Source organism: Diceros bicornis, chromosome 29, assembly GCF_020826845.1.
Source record: "Diceros bicornis minor isolate mBicDic1 chromosome 29, mDicBic1.mat.cur, whole genome shotgun sequence".
In the NCBI taxonomy this organism is placed as follows: domain Eukaryota; kingdom Metazoa; phylum Chordata; class Mammalia; order Perissodactyla; family Rhinocerotidae; genus Diceros; species Diceros bicornis.
The window spans coordinates 21710135-21728389 of NC_080768.1; the positions used below are offsets into that span (position 1 = coordinate 21710135).

The window sequence follows — 18255 nt, forward strand, 5'->3', positions numbered from 1 at the left end:
AAGACCTGATTTTTCCTATCTGGGAACATGGATGTCTACTTATCCAAGTCTTCAACTATGTCTTTTAGTAAAGTTTTAGAGCTTTCTTCACACAAGTTTTAAATATTTTTGGTAGATTTATTCCTATACATTTTATAGTTTCTGTGTAATTATGAATTGGAAATGGAACCTTTTATTCCTATTACATTTTCAATTGGTTATTTCTGATGAATGAGAAAGCTACTGACTTTAGTATATTGGCTTTGGATCCAACTACCTTATTAAATTCCTTCATTAATTTTAATAACTTTATTCTTGGATTTTCTAAGTAAATAATCATAAGTTCTTTAAAATAATGATGGTTGTAGCTTTTCCTTTTCAGTACTTATACCTTATTTTCATTGCCTTAATTACTAGTGATCTAAGTCTCTAAAAATGGTATTGAACAGTATCAGTAATATTAAGCATTTTTGTCGTGTTCCACGTTTTGAACAGAATGCTTCTAATGAATTGCCATTAAACACAATGTTTGCTGTTGGTTTTGATAATTATCTTCTACTTTAAATCAGGAATGAGTATTTACATAGCCTCCTTTGTTCACTGACAATAAATAAGTTTAGAGTTAGAATGGTCCTTAGAGATCATTTGGTCCTCCTGTTTCTTTACCTTTTTACCAGAATACAAACAGAAATACGACTCCCCACACAAAAATTTAAAATGTGTTGGGCAAGTAGAAGCATAAACAGAAATCCCCAAAGATCTAAAAGATATAGGACAAAAACTCTATTATTTACATTATCTTTTAACTATTTTTAGTTTCCCAGATGAAGATTTAGCATCAACTAATGAGCTATCGTAAATTCATTTATTCATTCATTCAACAGATACTTGGTGTGTGTCTAATATATACAAATGAATTAATTATAAAATAATTAGTCAATTGCAAGTTTAATGTTTTATTTAAAACTGTTTTAGGGACAAATATAATAAATAAGCTTGGTTTAATAATGCTCTACCTACATATGCCTAACTACTTTTAAACCTTTCAATAGTCCATATCTTTCTTTTTCTGTAGTTTATGAACAGACTATTTTCTTAATGAATGACCTAATGGCACAGATGAAGAATTTAATAATTTCTTTTACTGTGGTACAGTTCTAACCAAATTAAACTTTACAGTGCTTAGTAAGGTTGACATGGAGCAGTGGTTCACGAAGTTCAGCTGAGGATACCTGACGATCTACCAGAATCTCTGAGGAAAGGGGCAGCTTCAGGCCAGTAGACTACCAAAATGTTAGAAGGAACTCAGACCTTTAAAAGATTCAGCTTTGCTTTTGAACTTTCCAAAGTTTAAAAACTCTAAACCTTCTCAAGTTTTAACATCACTATTATGAACATTGAGAAACAAGAACCAATAAATAAAGGTGGAAAATGATATTAAAACCAGTTTACAAATCCTCTTGGCAGTCTTGCCTGCCTACAAATGACAATGATCTTGTATCATGTTAATGTTCTGAGCCTTTCAGAAAACAAATGCATCCATTTCCCTCGAGCACACTGGCATGAATCTGTGGGTATAATCCTTATATTATTACAAGGAGCAGGTTAAGTACACCTGTACTGACTGGCTGATCTACTTTATTTAACACCTTTTTTACTTACCTAAATCCACTATATCTTTTAAAACTTAATTTCTAAAGCCTAAAATTAACCTAACCATCTTTTACTAACACATCTTCTTTCAGTAAACGATATTTTTTGCATCACAAATTGCCAATATAGTAAAAACTCATCAATAAGTATAATGTACCCAAGGCTAATGGGAAAGCTACGCTGAAAGTCAAAAAACCTGAATTATATGCATTTAGCTGTTAAAACTTTAATTGCTAAAAAGAAAATCTTTAGGGGCTGGCCCGGTGCCATAGTGGTTAAGTATGTGCACTCTGCTTCTGGCGGCCCAGGCTTCGCGGGTTCGGACCCCGGGCGTGGACCCACGCACCGCTGATCAAGCCATGCTATGGCAGGCGGCCCACATATAAAGTAGAGGAGGATGGGCACGGATGTCAGCCCAGGGCCAGTCTTCCTCAGCAAAAAAGAGGAGGATTGGCAACAGATGTTAGCTCAGGGCTGATCTTCCTCACAAAAAAAAAAAAAAAAGAAGAAAAGAAAACCTTTATTATCAATCCAATACTATGTACTTAAAACACAGGCTTTTCAAAAGTGGTAAAATATAACTAGACCATTTGTGAACTGCAGGGAAGAGACTGACAGGAGTTCTAGAAGTCATGTTCATTTAAGAAAAATTCTTACTTTCTATAGGTTGACAGTCAAACTGAAAAACACATATTTGGGAAGTTGAGGAAGTGACAGCATTTAAACTGTTAAGAAATATTAAACAGAAAACTTGTAAGCTTATAATGGCTACAAAGAGAAACAGCCTCTCCAAGAAGCTGGAGGGTAGCGGAAGCACAGAAGGAAGCTGAAGACTGGGCGGCTTCTACGACACCACCTCTCCAAAACAAACGTAACGCAAAGCTTCCACGGCCCATCTTCCCTGGAGATGCCCGTTTAAAATGGCCTATTATAAGGTGAAATCCTTTCTCTGCATCCTCTCTCTTGCCTTTGTTCTTTTGTTGTTGTTGATGTTATTACCAGCAGGCTCACTCAGGAGCTCTTAAATGCAGGAGGACTGAAACGTAATTTTTATTAGGCAATAAGCACATCAAACGATGGAGGACAGCTTTAGTTATCAATTTCAAAAATTTGCTCTAATTAAAATTCTTAGAGATTGAATATAATTAATATTATTTATACCATGAATTCATGTTTTCCCTGGTTTTTATAAGACCCAGAGCCTTACTGTGAGAACTCTGATACTAAAAAAGTGTCCTTTAACTTCCCCTTCCTATAAGCATGTGAGGTTGAAGATACGTAAGTACTATTTGTGGTGTTCGCTTCACATCCGTCTCTGGAACCAATCCCGCCCCAAGATGGAGGTAACCAAAGACTTTCAGGCCAGAGATTTGGGTGGTGGTGTCTGTCTTGTTCTGGGACCAGGAGCTGAGCTCCCGAATTGCTTCCTATCAACAGAACCTATCGCTTATTTCCCAGTTTCAGTACCTGGGTTCCTACCTGTCACCTGTGCCTGAGACCTTTTCCTGATACTTTAGTAGTTCCCTTGGACCTACAATGCATGCTTACCTCCCCACCCCAGTGCTTGGTGTTAAGCTGCTACTTACCAGGTCTCCTCGATGCTTCTTTCTAGAATGTCTGCTAACAGAGATCTGCTAGTTGTCATCAACACATTTACTGGTTGTCTACTGCTAGTACTTCATGAAACCAACCAAGGTAATACTAACTGAAGTCTAGTCCCAACCTCTTGATAGAAACAAGAATGAGTCTCATTTCACTTTGTACCTGAGAGGAGCTCTAGGAACCGTAATGGTCTCTCAGCTACGGCCAGCTCCAGTAACATGTTAGATCAACTTCACTTTCCTGCTTAGCTTTTCAATTTCTTCGCAGGTGAGCCCTGATGCCTTTGCAGCTATTACCAAGGAGATGAATATCAAATGATTCTTCTACTCAGACTCTCAGGAAGGCTACCCGCCAGAAAACGTTGGCTGCCATGCCCTCTCTACTGTATAAGATACTGCTCCAAATCAATCCTATTGAATGACATAGCCTGTAATAACATATCTTAGACTCTGACCACACACCTTCCCTGAGAGTCAACCCTGTACTTGGAGAAATCCTAGTTATTTCCTTTATATATCCCTAGTATATCACTTTCACTCCTTTCTCCCATTCACCGTGGGCTGCAAGGATCTGTTTACACATCTGTTTCTGCCACTTACCCATGAATTCCTTGAGAGGAGCAGTAGTTCTTATATTTATAAGAATTTAACCAGTGATTAACATAGTGCTTGGCACATCTAAGATGCGTGGTAAATGTTTACTGCATGAATAAGTGAACGCTTGTGGAGAAAAGGTCATTGGCCACTGGGTAATACAGAGCCAAAGGGATACGGAGTCCGGGTCAGGTGGCAGAAGAGAGGCTTCTGATCCCAAACCAGCAGTTTAGACTGAGATGACAGAAGAGAGTCTAAAGCTTTAGTGAGAAAGGTACGACATAACAGCTTATGGGTATCTATCTTTTAAAAGTTGTTCCAACACATCACCTTTAAAACTAATGTCGGTAATTGTCTAAGTCTAGCTGTTGTAACAAGAAAGGTTATGGGGTTTATTTTTCATTTTGATTGTTTATTATTTTAGTAGAGTAAAACTTCTGGTAAAATGAATCTCTTCTTAAGTAGAGATGCATGTAAAAGTAACTTGTGGATTAAGTCTTGAAATCTGGAGCACTCAATTCTCAGGCACCCCTCCCAAGCGACTGCAACATATAAAAACTGCACATTTAGATTTTTTTTTTTCATATTTAGATTTTAAAACAGGGTTCTAGGTACTTAAAATTTTAAAGTAATTACAATGTTACTAGCTACATATTACTTCACTTGGCTGCTTTCAGTTATACATTACCAATTCTTTTCTACAAAAGAATAATTTTTGCTTCTATAATGTATTTCCAAAAAGAATTAATGAAATTCACAAATTCTTCTAACTTTTAACTACAGAAATAACAAGGCCAAATGGAAAATACATCTGGTGAGAATTTTATCAGTATATGAATTGGGGACGGCCAGAAAGAGGAGAATACAGCTTTTCAAATTTGAATGGATACTGGGAGTTACAAAATAGAAGAAGGACATAGTTATCATTGGGAAAAAAGACAAATGTGAATATGCTTCGGAAGAGGCTCAAATTTGGTAAATTACCCTTTTTGCTACACGGAGGACCGCAGGAAGAGGCAGCAGTGGAGAGGCTGAGAAGCCAGAACAGGAAAGGTATGGGAGATGAAGCATATGATTTATTTGGGATAATCCTGAACCAAGTATAAGACCCAGACTGTGGATCTCAGCCAGGAACACAGGTGATACACAGAGGTGCAAGCAGCAGGCAAATTGGCTTGTCCATTATTCAAAGAAGAGAAGAACGGACCAAATCAAGAGGATCCTGGGTTCAGGAAGAAGGAATTTAGTCCCTGGGGAATTGGCATAAGGTCATTGAGGTGTAAGATAGGAATCCCTAAGACTGGGACTAAATCACAGGGATCAGTTACATTACCAATGTCAAAAGTGGCCAATTAGCCATTAAGCTCCTTATATTCTCCTGCTGGTCTTAGTGTCTATGGGGAGGTTGAATCTACAGGTAGGCAGTTAGGTGAACTTTCATACCAGGAAAATATAGGAGACCAGTCAAGGTGACGAAGTCAATTCACCTTCATCAAAAAACAATCATTTTGGAGTGACATGAGCATCATGGCAGAGTGAGCTCTTCCCTTAGACTTTCCTCCCTAAGATACAATGAAAAGGACATTCATAAACCAACACAGGACATTCACACCACACAACAGACGTCTGAGAGACCCACACAGCCATATATCTGAAGGTGGAGGTGCTGGACCCCCCGAGATGAAGTGGAAGGAGGTAAGGGGATCTCCTCTCCAGCCCTGGCAGCGACTTAGGGCACAGGACCATGCGCAGCTCTGAGAAGAGAGATGGGAGGTCCACTACCCGTGGAATGCCTTTACTCTCTGAGTTGCCTCTCAGCCATGGGAAGGTTCCACACAGAGGAGGCTAAGCAATTGTGGGGGTGTCTTCATCAAGCCAGCAACCCAGGAGGGCAGATAACAAGGACAAAGTGAGAATGCCCCAGGGATTGCACACATGAAAGCAAGTGCCCCTCCCCCTGCCCAGTACACCAGCTCTGCCGGTCAGCCAAAGCAAGGGACACTCCCCCGAAACCACATGTGCATATGTTTGTAAAGCAGCAATGGTGAGTGGCCAACAGCAGACGGTCCCTGTCAGCACAGATTCCAAAGGACAAGCACAGATGCCAGGGATCACGGTGGGCTCAGAATACACAGCTACTGTTCCCCCAAGTGGTGGCAGATGGAATCTGCGTCCAGATACTACCACTATGCAAAGGCACAAAGCCACCCAATCAAATAGTATGAAGAGGTGTATTAATACTCCAGATCAGAAGGAAAATGATAAGCACCCAGAAATCAATCCTGAAGGCACAGAAATTTATGATCTAAATGACAAAGAATTCAAAATAGCTATCATAAAAAAACGCAACAAGGGCCTGGCCCCATGGCAGAGTGGTTGAGTTCATACACTTTGCTTCAGGGGCCTGGGGTTTGCTAGTTTGGATCCCGGGCGTGAACCTATGCACTGCTCGTCAAGCCATGCTGTGGTAGAGTCCCATATACAAAATAGAGGAAGACTGGCACGAATGTTAGCTCAGAGAGAATCTTCCTCAAGCAAAAAGAGGAAGACTGGCAACAGATGTTAGCTCAGGGCCAATCTTCCTCACCAAAAAAAAAAAAAAATTCAACAAGTTACAAGAAAATTCAGAAAGATAGCTCAATGTAATCAGGAATAAAATTAATGAACACAGGAAATTCTTCACAAAAGAAATTGAAACTATAAAGAAAAACCAACCAGAAATGTTGGAGACGAAAAACACAATGAATGAGATGAAGAAAAATCTGGAGTCTCTGAGTAACAGAGCTGATATTATGGAGGACAGAATTAGCAATTTGGAGGATAGAAATACAGAAATGCTTCAGACAGAGGAGGAGAGAACTAAGACTAAAAAGAAATGAACAAATTCTCCAAGAAATATCCAACTCAATTAGGAAATGCAACGTAAGGATTATAGGTATTTCAGAGGGAGAAGAAAGGGAGAAAGGGGCAGAAAGCTTGTTCAAAGAAATAACAGCTGAGAACTTCCCAAACCTGGGGAAGGAGCTAGAATTACAAGTAAAACAAGCTAATAGAACTCCTAATTACATCAACGTAAAAAGACCTTCTCCCAGGCGTACATTAGTAAAACCAGCAAAAGTCAATGACAAAGAAATAATATTTAAGGTAGCAAGGCAGAAGAAAATAATTTACAAAGGGACCCATATCAGGCTTTCAATGGATTTCTCAGCAGAAACCTCACAGGCTAGGAGAAAGTGGAATGATATATTCAAATTCCTGAAAGATAAAACTTTGAGCTAAGAATACTCTATCCAGTGAAAATATCATTCAGATATGATGGAGAAATAAAAACTTTCCCAAATAAACAAAAGCTGAGAGAGTTCATCGCCATAAGACCCCTCCCTACAAGGAACATTCAGAAGGCCCTCATATCTGAAAAAAAAAGAAAGGGTTTACAAAGCCTTGAGCAAGGAGATAAATAGGCAGACAAAATCATAAAATTGCAGCTATCAGAACAGGCTAGCAAACATTTAATTATAACATTAAAAATAAAGGGAAGGAAAACATCAAAAATAACTATAATCTCATCATTTTAACCACAAACTCACATCACAAAACAGAATAAGTTGTGATAACAACAACTTAGAAGGGGGATGAAAGGGATGGAATCTGCTTAGATTAAGGAAATAAGAGGCTATCAGAAAACGGACTTTCTCATCTATGAGATTTTTTATACAAACCTCAGGGTAACCACTGAACAAATAATCAGAACAGAGACACATATGATAAATAATGAGAAAACCATCATAGACAACTACCAAACTGAACTGGCAGTCTGAAATACATGGGATGAGAAACAAGGGAAATACAGAACAACCAGAAAACAAGTGAAAAAATGGCAGCATAAAACCATCAAATATCAATAATCACTCTAAATGTAAATGGATTGAATTCTCCAATCAAAAGACACAGAGGGGTGGGATGGATTGAAAAACAAGACCCAACAATACACTGCCTCCAGGAAACACATCTTGGCTCTAAAGACAAACACAGGCTCAGAGTGAAGGGATGGAAGATGACACTCCAAGCTAAGAGAAAACAAAAGAAAGCAGGTATTGCCATACTTATATCAGACAAAGTAGACTTCAAGATGAAAAAGGCAATGAGAGACAAAGAGGGGCATTATACAATGAGACAAGGGACCCTCCACCAAGAGGACATAACAGGAGCACCCAAAGTACATAATACATGCACCCAAAACAGGAGCACCAAAGTACATAAAGCAACTATTAACAAACCTAAAAGGAGATATTAACAGCAACACAATAATAGTAGGGGACCTTAACACCCCACTTACATCAATGGATAGATCATCCAGACAGAAAGTTAACAAGGAAATAGTGGAATTAAATAAAAAACTAGACCAGATGGGATTAATAGACATAGATAGAACACTCCATCCCAAAACAGCAGAATACACACTGTTCTTAAGTGCATATGAAACATTTTCAAAGACAGACCATATGTTGGGAAACAAGGCAAGCCTCAGTAAATTTAGGATGACTGAAATCGTATCAAGCATCTTTTCCAACCATAGTATCATGAAACTAGAAATCAACTACAAGAAAAAAGCTAGGAAAGGGACAAAGATGTGGAGACTAAACATCATGCTACTGAAAAACCAATGGATCATTGAAGAAATTAAAGGAGAAATCAAAAAATATCTGGAGATAGATGAAAATGAAAATACACCATACCAACTCATATGGGATGCAGCAAAAGAGGTCCTAAGAGGGAAATTCACAGCAATACAGGCCCAGCTTAACAAAAAAGAAAAATCTCAAATAAGCAATCTTTTTTTTTTTTTTTTTGTGAGGGAGATCAGCCCTGAGCTAACATCGGTGCTAATCTCTCCTCTTTTTGCTGAGGAAGACCGGCTGTGAGCTAACATCTATTGCCAATCTTCCTCCTTTTTTTTTTTTCTTCCCCAAAGCCCCAGTAGCAAGTTGCATGTCATAGTTGCAGATGCTTCCAGTTGCTGTATGTGAGACGCGGTCTCAGCACGGCTGGAGAAGCGGTGCACCAGTGCGCACCCGGGATCCGAACCCAGGCCACCAGTAGCAGAGTGCACGCAGCTAACTGCTAAGCCACTGGGCGGGCCCCTCAAATAAGCAATCTTAAACTACATCTAACAGAACTAGAAAAAGAAGAACAAAAAAGCCCAAAGTCAGCAGAAGGGAGAGAAATAATAAAAATTAGAGCAGAAATAAATGAAATTGAAACCAAAAAAAAAAAAAAAAAAAAGCAGAAAGGATCAATGAAACTAAGAGCTGGTTCTTTGAGAAGATAAACACAATTGACAAACCCTTAGCCAGACTCACTAAGAAAAAAATAGAGACGGCTTAAATAAATAAAATTAGAAATGTAAGAGAAGAAATTACAACAAATACCACAGAAATACAAAGCATTATAAGAGAATACTGTGAAAAAAAATATGCCAACAAATTGGATAATCTAGAAGAATGGATAAATTCTTAGACTCATACAACCTCCCAAAACTGAATCAAGAAGAAATAGAGAATCTGAACAGACTGATCACAAGTAAAGAGATTGAACCAGTAATCAAAAACCTCCTAAAAAATAAAAGTACAGGACCAGATGGCTTCTCTGGAGAATTCTACCAACATTCAAAGAAGATTTAATACCTATCCTTCTCAAACTATTCCAAAAAATAGAAGAAGATGGAACACTTCCTAACACATTTTATGAGCCCGACATTACCCTGATCCCAAAGCCAGACAAGGGCAGCACAAAGAAGGAAAATTACAGGCCAATATTGCTGATGAACATAGATGCAAAAATCCTCGACAAAATATTCACAAACCAAATACAGCAATACATTAAAAGGATCACACACCATGATCAAGTGGGATTTATATCAGGGATGCAGAGATGGCTCAACATAATGCAAATCAATCAATGTGATAGACCACATTAACAAAATGAGGGATAAAAACCACATGATCATTTCAAAAGATGCAGAGAAAGCATTTGACAAGATCCAACATCCATTTATGATAAAAACCCTCATTAAAATGGGTATAGAAAGTACCTCAACATAATAAAAACCATATACAACAAACCCACAGCCAACATCATACTCAATGGGGAAAAACTGAAAGCCATCTCTCTGAGAACAGGAACAAGACAAGGGTGTCCACTCTCACCACTCTTAGTCAATGTAGTACTGAAGGTTTTGGCCAAAGCAATTAGGCAAGAAAAAGAAATAAAGGGTATCCAAATTGGTAATGACGAAGTGAAACTCTGGCTGTTTGCAGATGATATGACTTTAGATACAGAAAACCCTAAATAATCCATCAGAAAACTATTAGAAACAATCAACGACTACAGCAAAGTTGCAGGGTACAAAATCAACTTACAAAAATCAGTGGCATTTCTATACTCTAACAATGAACCAAAAGAAAGAGAATTCAAGAATACAATTCCATTTACAATGGCAACAAAAAGAATAAAATATCTAGGAATAAATTTAACCACGGAGGAGAAAGACCTATACAATAAAAACTATAGGACATTATTGAAAGAAATCGATGATGACATAAAAAAATGGAAAGATATTCCATGCACGTGGGTGGGAAGAATAAACATAGTTAAAATGTCCATACTACCTAATGCATTCTACAGATTCAATGCAATCCTAACCAGAATCCCAATGACATTCTTCATGGAAATAGAACAAAGAATCCTAAAATTCATATGGGGCAACAAAAGACCCTGAATAGCCAAAGCAATCCTGAGAAGAAAGAACAAAGCTGGAGGCATCACAATCCCGGACTTCAAAATATACTACAAAGCTATAGTAATCAAAACACCATGGTACTGGTATAAAAACACACACACAGATCAATGGAACAGAATTGAAAGCCCAGAAATAAAACCACACATCTATGGACAGCTAATCTTCATCAAAAGAGCCAAGAACATACAATGGAGAAAGGAAAGTTTCTTCAATAAATAGTCTTGGGAAAACTAGACAGCCACATGCAGAAGAATGAAAATAGGCCATTATCTTTCGCCATACACAAAAATTAACTCAAAATAGATCAAAGACTTGAAGGTAAGACCTGAAACCATAAAACTCCTAGCAGAAAACATAGGCAGTACACTATTTGACACTGGTCTTAAAAGGATCTTTTCAAATGCCATGTCTACTTAGGCAAGGGTAACAAAACAAAAACTAAACAAGTGGGACTTCATCAGACTGAAGAGCTTCTGCAAGCAAAGGAAACCAGGAACAAAACGAAAAGACAACCCACCAACTGGGAGAAAACATTTGCAAATCATATATCTGACAAGGGCTTAATCTCCAAAATATATAAAGAACTCACACAACAACAACAAAAAAACAAACAACCCAATCAAAAAATGGGCAGAGGATATGAACAGACATTTTTCCAAAGAAGATGTACAGATGGCCAACAGGCATATGAAAAGATGTTCAACATCACTAATAATCAGGGAAATGCAGATCAAAACTACACTGAGATATCAACCTTACACCCATTAGAATGGCTATAATCAGCAAGACAAAAAATAACAAATGTTGGAGAGGATGTGGAGAAACGGGAACCCTCATACACAGCTGGCGGGAATGCAAACTGTATAGCCTCTATGGACAACAGTATGGAGATTTCTCAAAAAATTAAACATAAAAATACCATACAACCCAGCTATCCTACTACTTGGTATTTATCCAAAGAACTTGAAATCAACAATTCAAAGAGACTTATGCACCCCTATGTTCACTGCAGCATTATTCACTATAGCAAGACATGGAAGCAACCCAAGTGCCTATCAACTGATGAATGGATAAAGAAGATGTGGTCTATATAACAATGGAATACTACTCAGTGATAAAAAAAAAGACAAAATCGTCCCATTTGCAACAACATGAATGGACCTTGAGGTTATTATGTTAAGTGAAATAAGGCAGACAGAGAAAGACAAACACCATATGATTTCATTCATATATGGAAGATAAACTAACACCTGGATAAAGAGAACAGATTAGCGGTTACCAGATGGGAAGGGAGTTGGGTGAGTGGGTATAAGGGGTAAAAGGGTACATTTATATGATGACTTACAAATAATAATGTACTACTGAAATTTCACAATGTTATTAACTATTATGACCTCGATAAACAAAAAAAGAAAAAAAAAACACAATTATTTTCCTTCTCAATGATCAAGGCCTTCACCAATTAATCCTAAATTCCTCAAATGTAATGGCTCAAACACAACAGAAGTGTCTTCACTTCTCTCTCATTAGAGTCCAGAGAGGACACGCTAGGACTGGGGGTGGGATCAGGGAGCTCTGCTTCTCACAGTCATTCAGAGACACAGGTAATGACGACTCTGCCATTATCAACCAAGGCAGGGTGGGGGTGGCATGCAAGAAGTTCATGTGAGACGCTTTTATAGGCCAGGCCTAGAAGTGGTATAAATCACTTCTGCTCACATTCAAGTGAAGAGAACTTAGTCATGTGGCCACACTTCAGTGCAAGGGATAATTAGGGGAAGAGAAAAGATTATGGTCAACAGCCTGCACTCTCTGTCACACACCAACTTTGGGTGACAACATCAAGGAATCATGAAATATAAAGGACTAGGAAGAAAAATATTAGAATTATATATATGTTTAACAAAGACTTGGAGAGATTCACTTCCAAATCAAACCACATCTGCAGGATTAAAAGCCTCATGGGAGCTAACACTTCTAAATCACCTTCATGAGGGCCGTCCCCAGTGGCCTAGTGGTGAAGTTTGGTGTGCTCTGCTTTGGTGGCCCAGGTTTGGTTCCCAGGCGCAGACCTACATTACTTGTCAGTGGCCATGCTATGGCAGCAGCTCACACACAAAATAGAGGAAGATTGGCCACAGATGTTAGCTCAGGGCAAATCTTCCACAGAAAAAAAATAAATGAATAAAGTAAATCACCTTCATCAATTTTTCAGGAAATACTAAATTGCTATGATTCACTTAGCACACATTTTCCACACATTTCATCCTCTGCATACTGCATCTCCCTTTCCAAAGTCTTAGGCACAGCCACTATTGGCTTGAAATTTAATGTTGTTTGCACTGGCACTCTCCTTAGCTTTGTTTTTTCAAAATTTGCCAAAATGCTTCTGTAACTCTGACCTTTTCACAAAACACTGCAGTGAGATTAAGAAAACATTGGGTCTGGTCCTCCGTCCTTGAACGCTGAGAAACGTCGAGTGTAAACAGATGTGTTGTGCTCCACCTCCACAGTTATCTATGGGAGGCTGAACAGTAATTACTGTCCTACAGTTTAATTTACAAAAACGGGATTGAATCATCTATAGGTAAAAAGAAGACGGTCTTCAAATTTTTGCTCTACAATTATAAAACTGAGTTATTTCTAAACTGAATTTGGACAGATTGCTATACTCAAAATATCCAACTAAAATAAGTAAAAATTCTAATAAACCTAAAATCTACAGAACAGAAACAAATAAAATATAAATTACCTGAACATTCATATATATGAAATCAAGTTTTTAATTCTAACAACTTCATTTCTTTAATTAATATATTAAAATTCACTCTGAAAATAAAGTATCATCAAACTTCAAAATAATGAAACTGTAACGTGTGATTTTGACAAATATTACCTATTAAATGTAATACAATTATGACTTCTTGGCTTCATTTGGGCATATTCTAACTAGATATGTTAAAATTTTTATAGTGCTATTTTTCACAGAATAGGAAAATAAAGACAAGGTAAGGTATCACTGCAATATTTTTAAATGTGGCAAATTTTGTTGAGGAAATGGAATTTTTCATATCAAAAAGATCTTGCAAAACTGCGATTGAACACTACCCAAGCACGGACCTCTGAGTTGGCACGTAAATTATCTTATTTCAAAGTGTAAGGCCACATAGCAGAAAAATGAAATCATAGAAATCTAGAGGTAGAAGAGAATTTAAATTTGCCTTTTCATTTTACTCTTTCTAGGAAATCACATTTTACACATTCTAGGAAATTTATGGGAATTGCTTACCATTCTTTTCAAGTTTGCTAAAAATATTTAGCGAACCTTCTTTCTAGCTCTAAAAAGCTCTACCTTTTCTGTTTTACTGAGAAATTGTGAGCTACATTCTAGTTTTTACATCTATTTTCCTACTTATAAAAATGGAGAATTTACATGGAAATACAAATTTCAAACACATCTATAAAACAACATATAAAATTTATTCATAAAAATAAGTAATGATCATTTTCAGGTAACTTTGTGGATCTTCTAAGTCATGCTGACATAAGTAAGATGAGTGGCTTAAGAAGTGGTAGAAATGATAAAAGTTACATTTTTATTACCTCATCTTTCCAAAAAGAAATAAAAATATTGTGTCAATGCAATTATCTTCTCTGGAATTTCCAAACTCAGACCTTTGCAACTATCACTTAGATGTTACTTCTTAAGGTAGTGAAACTAGGGCCTTCAGGCAACAGAGTACATCATTATCCTTCCTATGAATAACAGAAAGCAAAGGTTCACTGCCAAGGCACGGTCTCACATTACCTCAGGTCAGCAACTCTAAAATTTACTCTGTGGTAAGGTCTGTTTTCCCAGGGAGGCAAGATTAAATGCCAGATAAAGGATTCACTACTTGACAATTAGAGAAGCTGATGCCTACAAGTTGATAATACCCTAAAGAGGTAACTTGAAACAATTATATCAATTATCTAAACACTATAATGCACTACCTTTTAGCAGCCGAGAAACAGAGACATGGGAATGAAGAATGGAAGAAGGAAAAATAAAAACCAATTGTATTAACCAAAATTATTTCGATTACTCATCCTTTTTAGTTTCTTTAAAAAAATTATTTATATTAAATCAATCAATAATAATTTTTTAAAATAGAGAATGATTTAAAAATTTATTTGATTTCATGTAGGAAGTTTAGCATTTAGTATTAGGTCCTATCTGATATTGGCAACCAAACCAATATTTTTGTAAAACAATAAAACACAAGTATCTTTTAAATTCAGATTTTTAAAAATATTTTCTGGCCAAGAATCTTATGAGATGTGCATGAGATTCTATTCATATCTATTTTTATTCTAGCTAAAAAGATGTTCATGGAAGTACTACACTTGGCTTTCTCAAATGGCTTCAGGCTTACTTAAAAGCTTCTAAGAAGATAAAAGGGGTAACATTTTCTTTGCTTGTTGGGTGGTCGAAAGGTTAAACATCAAATTCCCAGTGTGGGAAAATCCCAAAGTACTCTCAGTAAAATGTTTTGATGCTTAGTAAATGTGTCTACGTGGAAAAACACATAGCTGAAGATCACCCAATAAATGTTTCCCTGACTTAGATCAAACGGACAAAATTTATAAAATAGAAACAAAAAGAGTAATTGACCGCTTATGATTTTAAAGTCTCCATTTGTGTTGTTACAGTAGCTTACATACAGGGTTCTTCACAAGTTTACAAAGTACTTGCAGATCCATCATCTCATGATGTGATAAGACGACGACATAGTGAAAGTATCTCTCTAAGGAGGCAGTATGCATTGTGGTTTAGGGTGTACAGCTCACCTCTTCTTGCCTATTCAAGGACTTTCCTCCAGCAACACCGCCCTTGCCCTACCTGCCTCACTGTTTTTTCCTCTTCTACTGAATACTTCTCTTCAGCACAGACACGTTGATATTTCTCCCATCTCAGAAAGCTTCCTGTCCCACTTCTCCATTTAGCTACCCTTGCCCTCTCCCCACCATTTCTCTCCTGCTCTTCACAGAAGCTACTGGACAGCGCTGCCTACATTTCCTGCGTCTGATTTCCTCTACTTCAGCAGCTTCTCCTCTCTGTCCCTCCACTAAAGCTGCGTGTCAAGGTCATCGATGACCTCCCGTTGCTAAATCCAAAGGTCAATTCTCAGGTTTCATCTTACAGCATCTGACACAGTTGATAACTCTCTTTTCCTTGAAATAATTCTTCTTGGTTTCCAAGACCTGAGTTTCCTGATTTTCCTCCTGCTCTTCTGGCAGTTCCTTCTTGGTACTTTTGCCGGTATTTCTCACCTACATACTGCCCGAGGGCCCGTCTTTGGACCTCCTCTCTTCTTTTAATCTCTAATTTCTCCCTTGATGATCTCATCTAGCCTTTACACATTATAAATATACCGACAAATCTAAAATTTCTATCTCTAGGCTTCTGAAATAACAAATTCTATGAAGGCAGGAATTTTTGTTTAAGTGGTACACTTCAGTTTCCCCAGTGCCTAGAAAAGTTTTTTGCTTGCAGCAGGCTCTCAAATATTTGGTGAATAAATGAATGCATGAAAGTGGTTGTAAAACTTACTGTAACTGTTAAATAGTGATTCTTTTAAAAATTAAAGCATAATATTAAAAAAATCAATAATTATCTGGAACTAACAATATAGTAGACTTTAGAAAATGTGGCATGAGGAAGGCAATATAGTAAAACATGTTTAATGATTTGTCTTCTTGGAATGGAAATTTTTTGATACTGATTTATCCTGTTTCAGATGTATATATTAAAAACTTTCGTTAAATTTATGTGCAACCATTGAAGACTAGAAATAGGATGTATAGCTTTCAAACTACTGGAGGGAGAGAAATAAGAAAAAAAAGGACCAATCTAATGTCAGGTGATAAAGAGAAAGAAACAACGTACTCTCACATAACACAGCAAAATGAATGCAAACATGTCCCTAATCACAACAAATATGACTGGGTTAAACTCTCCCGTTAAAAAAGAGCAACTCTCATATTGTGTTTTTTAAAAAGCCATATACATGTTCCTTACAAGACTCAGAGTTAAGCAACATTACCCAGAATGTTTGAAAATACATGGAATTAATAAGGGCCAAAAGCATTAAATGGGACAAAGAAAAATTAACAAAAAAGATATTATACACATAAACAAAACAGCTTAAAATTATATGATGGAAAAACTGTTAGAAGAATGCAATTTGATCAATTCACAATCAGGGCTGAGATGTCAACACATCTCTACTAGAAACAAATCAAGTGGAGAAACCAAGTAAGAAAAAGGATCTGAGTAACAAAACGAAGGGCTTATTAACTTTGTTTTTAAAAAACAGAAAATATATACACTGACCATTTATTAATATAGTCACACAAATAATAATACACAGGTTTAATGAAACATTCATACAGTAAAGTATCATACAGTAGTGAAAATAAATTCACTAGAAGTACACGTATCAATATGGATAAATTTCTTTAAATACAATATTAAATTAAAAATATAAATTATAAAAGAATAGGTACTGTTTATGTAATATTTAAAAATTTGCAAAATAAGTGTATATTATTCAGGGATACACCCGTTTGTAATTAAATTATGAAAACTTGCATGGAAACGATAAAAATCAAATTTAGAACAGGGGTTACCTCTTTGGGGAAGAGAGAGAATTATGATGGGAGAAGGTATATATGTTGATACTTAATTTTTTAAGCTGGCAGTACATACATAGCTATGCATTATATCATTATCTACTGTCTTTTTGAAAGTTGGATATATTTCATTTCTGAAAAAGAAATCAGTCAGGTCTTATTCCTTGCCTCATATGGAAAAATGCTAAAACTTAAAAGCAAAAGACTAAGAGAAAAAAATACCACTTTGGAAAATTTAAGATACATTATTAAACAATTAAGCAAATTCTTGGGTTAAAGAAGAAATAAAAAGTGAGATTACAAGCTTTGTGAAAATAAATGGCACTTAGGGACTTAAAAATAGCACCTGTATAATTTGGTCAAAGCCATTACTGATACAGGAAAATTCATATCCTTAAATGTAATTACTAAAAAAAATAAGAATTTAACATACACTATGTCATCAACTCAAGAAACTAAAAAAAGTATAACATAAATTTGAAGAAAATAGAAGGGAATAGTCAATAGAGATAAAAGCAGAAATAAACAAAACAAAACAATAAAATAGTAAAGTAATTTAATTAAAAAGTGGTATTTGAGGGGCGGGCCTCGTGGCTTAGCGGTTGAGTGCACACGCTCCACTGCTGGTGGCCTGGGTTCAGATGCCAGGCGCACACCGACACACCGCTTCTCTGGCAATGCTGGGGCCGCGTCCTACATGCAGCAGCTAGAGGGGTGTGCAGCTATGACATACAACTATCTACTGGGGCTTTGGGGAAAAAAAAAAAAAGGAGGAGGATTGGCAATAGATGTTAGCTCAGAGCCGGTCTTCCTCAGCAAAAAAAAAAACAGAAAAAAAAAAAAGAGGAGGATTAGCACGGATGTTAGCTCAGGGCTGATCTTCCTTACAAAAAAAAAAAAAGTGGTATTTGAAAAGACTAATAAAATAAACAAACCCTTATCAAGTCTAAAACT

General features: G+C 36.8%; 1 protein-coding gene across 5 annotated transcripts in view; it reads right to left on the reverse strand.

Annotated features, from left to right (window-relative positions):
• Positions 1-18255, reverse strand: part of MICU3 (mitochondrial calcium uptake family member 3) — a 156233-nt gene that overhangs the window by 116023 nt on the left and 21955 nt on the right. The window lies entirely within an intron of this gene.